Source organism: Camellia sinensis, chromosome 4 (genome assembly GCF_055761805.1).
Source record: "Camellia sinensis isolate YWXY chromosome 4, ASM5576180v1, whole genome shotgun sequence".
Classification (NCBI taxonomy): Eukaryota; Viridiplantae; Streptophyta; class Magnoliopsida; order Ericales; family Theaceae; genus Camellia; species Camellia sinensis.
Genome location: NC_138964.1, coordinates 53,247,069 through 53,259,391, shown reverse-complemented (window position 1 = coordinate 53,259,391; position 12,323 = coordinate 53,247,069). Strand labels below are relative to the sequence as shown.

General features: G+C 29.6%; 1 protein-coding gene and 1 long non-coding RNA gene across 14 annotated transcripts in view; both read left to right on the top strand.

Moving 5' to 3' along the window:
- The window catches only part of LOC114268018 (BURP domain protein RD22-like), a 56,462-nt gene that overhangs the window by 20,590 nt on the left and 23,549 nt on the right, over positions 1 to 12,323 (top strand). The window lies entirely within an intron of this gene.
- On the top strand, positions 898 to 10,047 carry LOC114266990 (uncharacterized). Of its 2 annotated transcripts, none has more exons than XR_014366482.1 (6): positions 898 to 1,289; positions 1,829 to 1,965; positions 3,378 to 3,489; positions 5,053 to 5,389; positions 9,470 to 9,562; positions 9,812 to 10,047. It is a non-coding gene; the product is annotated as an uncharacterized LOC114266990 (long non-coding RNA). The 2 variants fall into 2 exon arrangements; XR_014366481.1 differs by having other exon boundaries at positions 2,700 to 3,489.

Sequence of the window (12,323 nt, the reverse complement as noted above, 5' to 3'; positions counted from 1 at the left end):
TCTCTCTTTTTCTATGTCTTTCTCTCGATCATCTCTTTTCGCTCTATTTCTCTCTCTCTGTCTATCTCTCGCTCATATCTTGTTTCTCTCTATTTTTCTATATGTCTCTCTCTCTATCTCTTTCTCTTTCTGTCTCATTGTCTCTCTCTCTCTCTATATCTCTTTCTCTCTTTGTCTCTCTCTCACTTATCACTCTTCTCTATCTCTTTCTCTCTCTGTGTCTGTCTTTCGCTCTTTTCTCTCTCTCTCTCTCTTTCTCTCTATGTGTCCGTCTGTCTATTTGTCTCTCTCCCCCGTTGTGTTCACCTTGTTCACTCTCTACCACCACTATTCTATCTCCTCTACCACTACCCCAACTTCACCACTTATCTCTTTCACCATCACTTAACAAAAAAAATTGGATTTTTACGGTTTCACATCAACGACATATAATAAATGTAAGCCGTGGTTTCTCACTTTTACAACTTGCTTTTTTTGCATGTCGTAAATAATTTTCCAATCACGACATGTTTATCGCGTAGGTCATGAATACTCATAACGATGATTTTTTTACTGCTTAAAATGTTAGCCGTAAATAATAAAACATTTCTATGACATACATATGACATGCCGTTAATACATTAACTATAAACCACATGCATACAGCAGCCGTTAAAAATATTGAACATTTCACGACACACAAAAAGTCAATTATTAAAAATTACACTTTTTACTACATACAAAATGCCAACCGTTTAAAATATTATACTTTTTACGACACATAATTTATGCCGTGAATGATTCGACTGAAAATTAAAAAAGCGCCAAAATGAGATACATCTGGCACCAATGACCAAAAATATATTAGAAATTTTTTTTTTTATCAAATTGTTTGGCTTCTAATTGGGTTATGGAAGATAGAAAGCTGTCATCGGATAAAACTAGAAGAGAGGGAGAAGAGAGAGGGTTCGAACCCTCATGTCTCTGCAAAAAATCTTCAAATCCCTACCCTCTCTCCCCATCAGACCCCAAATCCCAAACCCTCCTCTCTCTTTTTTTCATCTCTCTGCAAAAACTCTTCAAAACCCTCACTCTCTCTCTCTATCAGACCCCAAATCCCAAATCCAAACCCCAACTGGCATAACAACGAGTGAGAAGGAGAAGATGGACAAAGAAAATACACACAGATAGAGCTCTGAGCTAGAAGAAAAGAACGAAGAAAGAGAAGTAACGGTGGAGAGAGAAGACGGCCGAGAGGAGACGGAAGAGACGAACGCACGCGAAGAAGAACACTTCCACCATTCAATCAGGTTTGTAGATTCAAACTAGGGTTTTGATTTGGGGATTTTCACTGAAAAATCAAGGTTTTGATTGAGCAACTCCAAAATTATGTAAAATTAGAGAACCTTAAGGAACTCTAGGCTCTTGAATTAATTCGAAAGCACGCGACTGTATTGTTTTAGATTGTGAATTTATTTTTTTTTTATAAACTTCTTGAATCTGAGTTGGGAAAAATATGTTCAATGTCAATTGGGTATTGTGAAATTGGGTTCTTTAATGGGTTGAACACAATATATATATATATATATATATTTTTAAAAATTTGTTAATCTAAAACAATTGTTGTTCTGTTACAAAAATTAGGATCCTTTAACTTATTTGTGATTGTATAAAATAAAAAATAAAAAATAAAAATTTCTTGAATCTAAAATTAGAGAACCCTAAGGGAATTCCAGGTTCTTGAACTAGATCTGGGAAGGAATTGAACTGGGAATAGGTTTATCGATTTTGTTTGATAACGCTAACTGATATTTGGCATTCTTATTCTCTTTCTAATGGTAAGCTTTAGATTTTCAGCTAAGTTATCATAAATTCAATGAGTCTCAAAGAGAACAAGCAGTTCTGAAGAGATTGCAACAGGGTGAAATTGTGGCCCAAATCTGTGATGCAGGAACACCAGGCATAAGTGATCCTGGTATGGAATTGGTGAGCATGTTATAATTTTCTGTTTGTTTGTGATGAGAAGAACTGAATGTTCTCCTTTGGAAAAATGATGGCTGTCATGTCAATCTCTACTCGACTGCATTACATTTGAATCCTTATTGTTAGCTTGTAAGGTTTACATCACAGTATTAGAGCATATATATACACCTCCATATGCTATCATGGACTTTACCACACTTCATTCCCACACACATTAATCCTACACTCTTTGTTGATGTAATTTTTTTATTTTTTTTGGTTATGTTTGATTGTTCGACTGATTTGGTCACCCTAGTCTGCTAATATAGCGCACAAATATAGCAGGGGAAGACAACTGTTTGTAATTTCCACACACTCGTACACTTTAATTTATTTTCTTCTTTTATTTTGGTTTACTAAATTTTATATTGTGATAACTGACAATCAATTTGGTATTTTCTCTAGTTCACATAGATTGAAAGCATGTAATGCTCCTTTTGAATAAACCAAATCTCTTAAGATGTAGGATCCCAGAAACAATCACAATTTTCATTCTAATGGTTTTTTAAATAATCTTTTTGCAATAATATGACCTTAAAATTGTAAATTCAAAAATATTGCTAACTTTAATTTGTAATGTGTCCTCTAAAGGTTTGAAAGGAACTCAGATTTTAGTCGAGATGACAGTTTAATTGGATGCTTCATGGGTTAATTAATTGATATGGACATAAACAATGTATTTTGGAAACTTGATGTAGGTTAAGTTATGTGTGGATGAAAATATTCCTGTTATTCCTATCCCTGGTTTATCAGTCTCATTCCTACATTTAATTTTGCTAAATTTATACGCCACAGATTCTTATTCTACCAAAGCTTTAGTTCCTATTTTCTAACTTTAAAATAACTTATTTGTTTTCTCAAACTTAAATCATGCTGCTAACCATTTAACGAACAACATAGGAATTCTCTTGGGTATGCTTAGTAAGTTAGCCAATTCAAAAAATAAGGTGTTTAGTACCAATTTTTTGATGATGTAAAGCCTATTTGCTATATTTATTTGGTATGTCGGAGGTGAGATTGTATGCTTTGGCCAATGGTCTATATTAAATGTTCAAGCTAATCCTGTCTTATTCTTCACTGGTTTGTGAGGAATATATGAAGTGATTGATTTCATGGAGTGCATTGTCAGTGTGATAATTGCACTGTTGGCTTGAAGTGAAACTTCTCTTTTTGGATGTTAGAGAAAAGCATTGGCTACAATTTGTTTGATTTTTGAAAATAAGATTCCTGTCTGAAGGATGATTGCTCTGATAGTAGTATGGGAAATTTGACCCAATGAGCAGTTATTTTGCTGTGGGCTAGCCTTTCATAAGTACATTGTCTTCTACATTAATATTATTTTTGAGCCAATAACTTTTATGATTACATGCATCTAGGCAGTCAAGTTGGTTGCTGGAGGATATTCCATGCGAAGAAAAGAGATATATTCACTTGCACTAAGGAAATTTGGGAAGCAGGTTGACAAGGAGAACTGATGCAGATTATATGGTAATTCTCACTGCTTTTATGACTTCTTTTTTCCTGTCATTAAAGATTTCAAAGTTCATCTCTCTACAATTTTTGCTGGCACTTGATCTTTTTGGTTGTTGCTGGCAACTGCTGCACTCAAATCCCTTTCTCTTTTCTTGTCTTCCACGTTGCCCTTTGTTTTTGGGTAATGCATGGCCATATGGGTGTTTAAGGTGAAAATAATGCAAAAATAGTTAAAATTCCGATGCACTTTCCATGTATTCTTAAACATTTTTACACATTTCTATACACTTTTTATACATTTTCTACACTTTTTACACATACATTATGACTGATGACCACCCATTGGTTGGTCATTAGCATATCTCTTGTTTTCTTTATATATGTCAAGGGGCTCTCCTTTTTTCTATTATATTCTCTTGCTCCTCCATCTTTGTTATATTGTATTCTCTCTCCTTTTTTACTCTTATATGTTTCAATTTTTACTTTCATCTGTTTTTAGGTTCTGCTTGTGTACATAGGGTTGAATTAGTCACATGCTAAACTGCATTCCATAGTTACCTGCAGAACTTTTGCTATCCCCTGACAATTTTATTATTAGCTTTGGTCTATGAAGCACCGACACACTATCATCTCATGTATTATTGTCCCACATGTCTGAGACACATACTTCCGAACATGTCACCGACTTGTGTTTGAGAAGCGAAAAATAGTATCCAATTTTTCTTTTTTATTTTTTTAAATTATGGACATGTGATGGACAAGACCAGACACATTGCCGGACACTTGCTTTTATTTATTTATTTATTTTTTCCCTCTAAAAGAAAGAAATTTAATAATTGTTACCATTTCGATGCTTAATGTACTCAATTCAAACATAGCAGTTAAGAAAAGATATAAAGATAAAAAAAATAAAACAAAAAATTATCCCTTTACTTGATCTGATATAAAGGCATAGTGATATGAAGTATTAGGATTGGTGATTTAGGCAATAATCATTTGATTAATCGTGGTAGTCCTTTAGCATGAACCTACTCTGGCAATGCCCCAAATCTGCCATATGCTTGTTCAATATGAATTTTGGTGTTAATGAACACTGCATACTCCATACATGAGTTAAAACAAATGACCCTTACATAGAAATAAGGATTTGTGTTGTTTATTAGAAAAAATAAGCTTCTGTACAACTAATTTCGAAAATAATCCATGTTTTTCAACAAGAAAATGGAGTGTGGATGTGAGTTATATAATGGTTTCTTCCCATTCTTAGCACGGAATTTCAGAATTGGCTCAATTGATGTGTATTCTTCACCTATTCATGCTAATCTGGTTAGGTCTTCCAATGATTGAATGTATTCATATATTAATACTCAAGATAAATGATTGAAACCAGTTCAAATCAAAACCAAACCACTATACTATTTGCGAGATGGTGTCATGCTGCAACTGTCATTGATGGAGAGTCCTCTGAGTGGTTTATTAGATTTTTAATTTTATTTATTTATTTTATTTTTTCTGATTTTGAGTACTTTGGGCTGATTCTTCCAAACTAACATTGAGGAGCTCTGGGTTTTATTGTAGGTCTTAAACCTAGAACAAAGTATTATTATAATTGTGGTGATAGTTCTCTTCCAGCTATGAGTGATGAGCAAGTCTTTGAAACCTTACCATCGCTTGGACCCAATAGCTATCCTCGTCGAATTGCAATTATTGGAGATTTGGGTCTCACAAGCAATTCAACAACCACCATTGATCATCTCATAGAAAATGATCCTTCAATAGTTTTAATGGTTGGAGACTTAACTTATGCAAACAATTACCAGACAACTGGTGGTAAAGGAGCTTCGTGCTTTTCATGTGCATTCCCAAATGCGCCCATTAGAGAAACATATCAACCCCGTTGGGATGCATGGGGAAGGTATCAAACTCTTTTGCTATAGTTACAGTTATATATGCTGCTTCTCTTATTATTATTATTATTTTTTCACTGTGGTGAACTCTAACAGAATATGCATAGTATTAGTCATATGCCTAGTTCCAGTAAGGTTTTGTTCCTTGACAATTTAATTTTCAGAAATATGAAATTTAGGTTTGCAATGCAGTAGTGTTGATGAGGTTTTTTTTAATGATTTTGTCAATTTGTCTTTGCTCCTGAATGGATTGTTTATAGCCTAAACTTATCAAATTTGAATTTGGAACACTCCATTAAGCCTTTCAACAAATTGTATCCCAAATTTTGATATATGCTTCCTGCTATTTAGAGGAAAAAGTAACCAAATAATTATTTATCAACAAAAAAAAAAAAAAAGTAACCAGATAATCATTTAACTTTTTTTTGGTGATAACATAGTTAGCAGTGATGAAAGTAGAATGTGCCCTCAACAAAGATTTTGTTTATGCCCTTTGATTATCCTATTATATAGCCCTTGCAAGGTATTTAGGTCCCGTTTGATTCCAGACTAACAACATATTATTAGACTGTTAATCCTATCAAATTCATATTCCTGCGTTTGAATCACACAAATGATATCTGGCTTATTAATATGTTACTCTTAATCCTACAAAATTGCAGTATATTGAATACCAAAGGAGGGTAGGTATTACCAATCTTACACATAATTATCCCATGAGATTATTAATCCCATGAGATTGTTAATCACATCACTAATACTCCAACTAATCAAACAGGGCCTTAAGTCTCTAAAAGCCTTAATTGCTCACCAGTGAAAGAAGCTTAAATTACTTTTTGATAGGGTTAGCCAACTATATTTGTTAATGCAAACAAGAAAGTAGGGAGTATGTTGAAAATGGAAGCTATCCTATGTGGATACTAGCCATCTATTACTTGATTTATGGATACAAATGAAGCTATTTTTGGTTAGTTAAAATTGACTCTTAAAGTTATGGATACATGATCTACACAGAATATTAGAAGTTAGAACTTCGGATCCAAATATACATTAAATTGGTTGAATCCACTCCTTTAAATTGCTAATAAACAATTTCTTTAGTTGGTAAGGAATATATAATCATTTTAAGATTTCATTTTGGATTTGTTGATTTTATGTATATTTGGTTTCATGACTTTAAAATATTTGGCCATCCATTGAAGATTTTCATTTTGGATTTATTGATTCTATGTATATGTCATATCTATAGAGTAATCCAAACATTCTATACTAGTAACAATCAAAGCTATTGTTCCTTTTCCATTGATCCAGGATATGAAGAGTCAGGGTGATGAGAAAATGTCTGATTTATCTTTTGGTAAGACTAGCACAGTCTCTACAAAAATAGTAAGTTTATTTATATGCTTCTAGCGGTTTTTGAATTAATTTGTGTTTTTATTTTTCAGATCAGAAATTTCTTAGAAAGATGCAAAATATGGTCAAAGAATTCAAGAACTTAGTTTCTTCATTTTTTAATATATGTAATCACAGTTAAAAACTTTTTATTAATTCATTTGTATATACTTTTGAACATTTAACTTTCATTTATGAAATATATGACGTTATTTTATTCAATATGTAGTTGTGATTCAAAATATAGTATATAGTGTGTATTACATTCTTCAAATGTACGTACAAAAATAATATTGATTATTCTTCAAATATGTTGAACCTTTTTTTTTATTTTATCACACACATTAATTGTGATGAGAAATGCATATAATGTGTGATTTTATTAATCACAGGTTTTATTAGATATTAATCACACTTAAAATCTGTTATCTAAATATTTATTATCACATGTTTTATTAGTTATTAATCACACTTAAAATATGCGATCTTAATATCTATTATCACACTCAAAACATGTGATAGAATCATTTTTTAATGATACTTAAAAGGTGTGATTAAAAATGACCCCTTTCAATCACACTCCCAAATATCACACTTTAATAAAATTTAAAAGGTGTGGTTAAATAAAATACATCACACAAAAAAAGTGTGATCTATTTATGATTTTGTAATAGTGTGAAATCCAATGTAAGTATGATATAACTTCCATTATTTAAATTGCTAATCAACAATTTCTTTAGTTGGTAAGGAATATATAATCACTTCAAGATTTCATTTTAGATTTGTTGATTCTATGTATATTTGGTTTTATGACTTTAAAATATCTGCTCATACATTGAAGATTTTCATTTTGGATTTATTGATTCTATGTATATGTCATATTTATATGTGGTAATCCAAACATTTGATACTAATAATAATCAAAGTTGTTATTCATTTTCTATTGATGCAGTAGATGACGAGTCAGTGTGATGAGAAAATGTTCGATTTTGTCTTTTGTAAGACAGAACAATCTCTACAAAAAATATTAAGTTTATTCATATGCTTCTAGTGGTTTCTGAATTAATTTGTGTTTTTTATTTTTCAAGTCAGAAATTTCTTGGAGAAATGCAAAATATGGTCAAAGAATTCAACAATTTCATTTTTTCAAGTTTTTTTATTTTTTAATATATGTAAGCACAGTTAAAAACTTTTTATTAATTCCTTTGTATATATTTTTAAACATTTAACTTTTATTTATGAAATATATGACGTTATTCCATTCAATATATGGTTGTGATTCAAAATATAGTATATAGTGCTCATTACATTCTTCAAATACGTATAACGTGTGATCTTATCTGATTATTAATCACATGTTTTATTAGATATTAATCACACTTAAAATCTGTAAAAGATGTGATCTAAATATTTTTAATCACACTTAAAATGTGTGATCTAAATATTATTAATCACACTTAAAAGATGCGATCTAAATATTTTTAATCACACTTAAAATGTGTGATCTAAATGCTATTAATCACACTTAAAATGTGTGATCTAAATATTTTTAATCACACTTAAAAGCTATGATCTAAATATTTTTAATCATACTTAAAAGGTGTGATCTAAATGTTATTAATCACACTTAAAATATGTGATTAAAAATGACCCCTTTTAATCACACTCTCAAAGATCACACTTCAACAAAATTAAAAGGTGTGATTAAATAACATACATCACACAAAAAAAGTGTGATTTTTATATGTTTTTGTAGTAGTGTCATTTTACTTGTGTATATTTTGTGATGAGGCCTCTCAGAAAGCATTGAGGTAGAAGATCAACAGAGAGCTATTAATTTGGATGAATTGTAGCAACTTCATATTCTTTTGCTTGTAACTTAGATAAAATTTGATTAGAATAGGGAGAGATTTCAAAAAAACTAGAAAGAACACAATCAATTTGCTGTGAAATTCCATGTGTTCTTTTTTCCTTATCCTCTAAGCATGTAAGTGAAACATAATAAAAACCAAATAAGTGGCAAAATGAGAAAGGGAAACTATTAAACATGGATTGGAAGGCTCACATAATAGGAGATTAATTTATGATTCCTTAAAATGCATCTTTCACATCATAGAATAAAGAACTAAGATTTCAGTTTCTATGATTGTATTTTCTATTTGTTCTTGAGTTTGGTCTGAAGTTTCATGATAATGGTAAGCAACTAGCTGAGTAACTAATACAGGGTATTAAGACAGAACTTTAGATTTGATATAGTTGTGGAAGAAAGAAAGGGATATGAGTTTGGTATCAGTAATTGTTTCATATCTTGTGAAATGTAAATGGATTTTTTCACAATCTATCTTGCCCATGCTTATATGCCCCCTAATTGTGAACGGTGTAAATTACTCGTTTTTCTTTTTTCACCCAGAAAAATCATCTTATAATGAAATCTCAACAAGTCCTCTAATCTATATTTCAAAGAATTGAATGAAACTAGTGAATAATTTGAAACATCTTTTAAGTTGAAATGATATATAGGAAAAGGATAGATATGAACAATGCAATTCTTTATTATCAAGCATTAAATTTGTTTTACTAGTGATACATTTCATTGTTATATTGGTTCATTCTTCCTTACAGGAACAATCAAAAGCTAACATATTTGTCTTACTAATGATACATTTCATTATTATATTGGTCATTCTTTCTTATAGGAGCAATCGAAGGGTAACATTGCGAACAGAGAAAGGATGTATACAAAACACAGGTGTGGTTCTAGGTCAATCCCTGTTAGAGTAGAAAAACTGGTACGTATCCTTGCACTTTAAGAATTAAATGGACCAATATAAGTTATATGAGCTTACGGCACATTAATGGGATGCACCATTTGTGAATTAGCCTTAAAATTAATTTTTTGTTCTCATAATCTCGAAAAAAAAGTCTGTTAGAGGGGTAAATTGTATAATTGATCTAATTGTAAATTGATGAGTTACTAATGTTTTTAATCTTTTGTATAATTAATTAATTACTAAAGCTTTTAATTTATTTTTTTGCAGATTGGATTGGGGTGGCATTTTTGACGTGTAACAATGATCTAATTTGCTTGAATGTTCATTTTTGTTTGATAAGGATACACATACTTTCTGGAGTTGCACTAGTTATTGTTGGATTTTTGGTAAAATTGAACAAGTTATAACTTTTGGATATTTTGTGGATATTTCACTATTTTATTGTATTAGGATGAAATTATTTGTGATGATGAATGGATATTTTCATTTTGTTAATTCGTAAATGTGTTGATAACAGGTTAGGTTAAGTTGTGATGGAATTGTTATATTCAACAGGTTTCAACATGAACAGGGTTATATTTGTTGAACTAAAATTTAGATTTTGATAAAATAGGTATATAATATGGAAAAAAATATTATGAAATTATTGACAAAATTTTGCATCCCTAAAGAAGGTTCTTTTGTCTCTTATTTCGCTTAGGTGGATGATTAATTTTGTCATGAATTTTTTATTTCGTCACTAAATGCATTTGTCGTGACAAAAAGTATTGTCACATTTTGTCACTATTATCCTCAATGTGTGACGAATTTTTTTTGACATTATTTTATCATTTTTAATGATGAATTTGTTTTTGTCTCTATTGGTAGCTTCTTTGACAAAAAAATTTCGTCTTCATTTATATTAAATGTGACAAAATTATTTTGTCTCAATTTCTTATATTTATGACAAAATAATTGTGTCTCTAATTTCTCCTTTAATGACAAAATATTTTGTCGCTAATTACTTATAAGTATGTTCCCAACAGAGTGTATTTGAGACAAAAAAATTCGTCACAAATTTATCATTTTTAATGATGAATTTGTTTTTGTCTCTATTGGTAGCTTCTTTGACAAAATTTTTTTGTCTTCGTTTATATTAAACATGACAAAATTATTTCGTCTTTATTTCTTATATTTATGACAAAATATTTTTGTCTCTAATTTCTTCCTTTAATGACAAAATATTTTGCCGCTAATTACTTACAAGTATGTTTCCAACAGAGTGTATTAGAGACAAAAAAATTGGTCACAAATTTATCATTTTTAATGATGAATTTGTTTTTATCTCTATTGGTAGCTTCTTTGACAAAAAAATTTCGTCTTCGTTTATATTAAGCGTGACAAAATTATTTCGTCTCTATTTCTTATATTTATGACGAAATACTTTTGTCTCTAATTTCTTCCTTTAATGACAAAATATTTTGTCGCTAATTACTTACAAGTATGTTCCCAACAGAGCGTATTGGAGACAAAAAAATTCGTCACAAATTTATCATTTTCAATGACGAAATTGTTTTTTCGTCTCTACGACCCTTTAGCGACGAGGCTTTGGTGACAAAACGGGTGACGAAAAATTTTCGTCGTAATTAGTTTGGGTGACGAAATATATATATTTTGGGACAAATTTGTTTCGTCTTTAAATCCCAAATTTGTTGTAGTGTGGGCTTGACCATTCAGATACTGGTTGGAGAAGCGTGGACCAGTCCGACCCATTCCATCTGAAACTCGTTATACCATAACTGTATCATCATTACTAAATCATAATTCAAATTTAGATATTGTCATTTTTTTTTGAGATCCATATCTAAATTCTTATCTTTTTATTTTTATTCTTGTGTGGTTTCTATTTGGTTTTTTTTTTTTTTTTGAATTTATTTAAGGAGTTGTGGGTTTCTATTTTTTTTCCAATTTAATTTATCTATGGTTTCTATTTGTTTTTAATTATTATTATTCAGATAAGTTATGATGTGAGTTAGATATATGATAGACATGTGAGTTTTATTGATTTAAAGTATAATGATAGGAGATATTTTCAAATTATATTTGTTTAAATAATTTTAAAGATTTTTAAATTTTAAAGTTGGATATTGAGATGCAAAAGAAAGATTTTAACTGCATAAATAAAAATCCAATTTATTAATTCTATCTGTTTGTGTATTTAGTTTTTTTTTTGGTTATGTTATAATATAATATATAAGATATAGATATTCACAACTTTCATGAAAAATATTATCTGATTTTTTGGAGAAGAGAGAAGGCAGACAAGTTTTAATTTTTTTTTTGAAATCGGTGAGAGAGATTAGGATGGAGAGATTATGAAATATTTTTGATATATTTCCATTTGAAATTCATAAATTAAAGGATAATTATTATTTATAAAATAACTAAATAAATAAATCAGTCAATAGTTTTTTTGAAAAATTTATTTTATAAATTAAAAAATTAATAATTTTAGAAAACTGATTAATTTGTCTGTGATTTAAAATTTTGATAGATATACATCAAAAAAATAGATAATTATATTATTAAATCATAATTTAAATTTAGATATTGTTATATTTTTTTGAGATTTATATCTAAATTCTTATATTCTTTATTTTTGCATGGTTTCTATTTGTTTTTTTTTTCCAATTTATTTTAGATGGAATTGTGGGTTTTTATTTTTTTTTAAAATTTAATTTATCTATGATTTTTATTTGTCTTTAATTATTATTATTTAGGTAAGCTATGATGAGAGTTA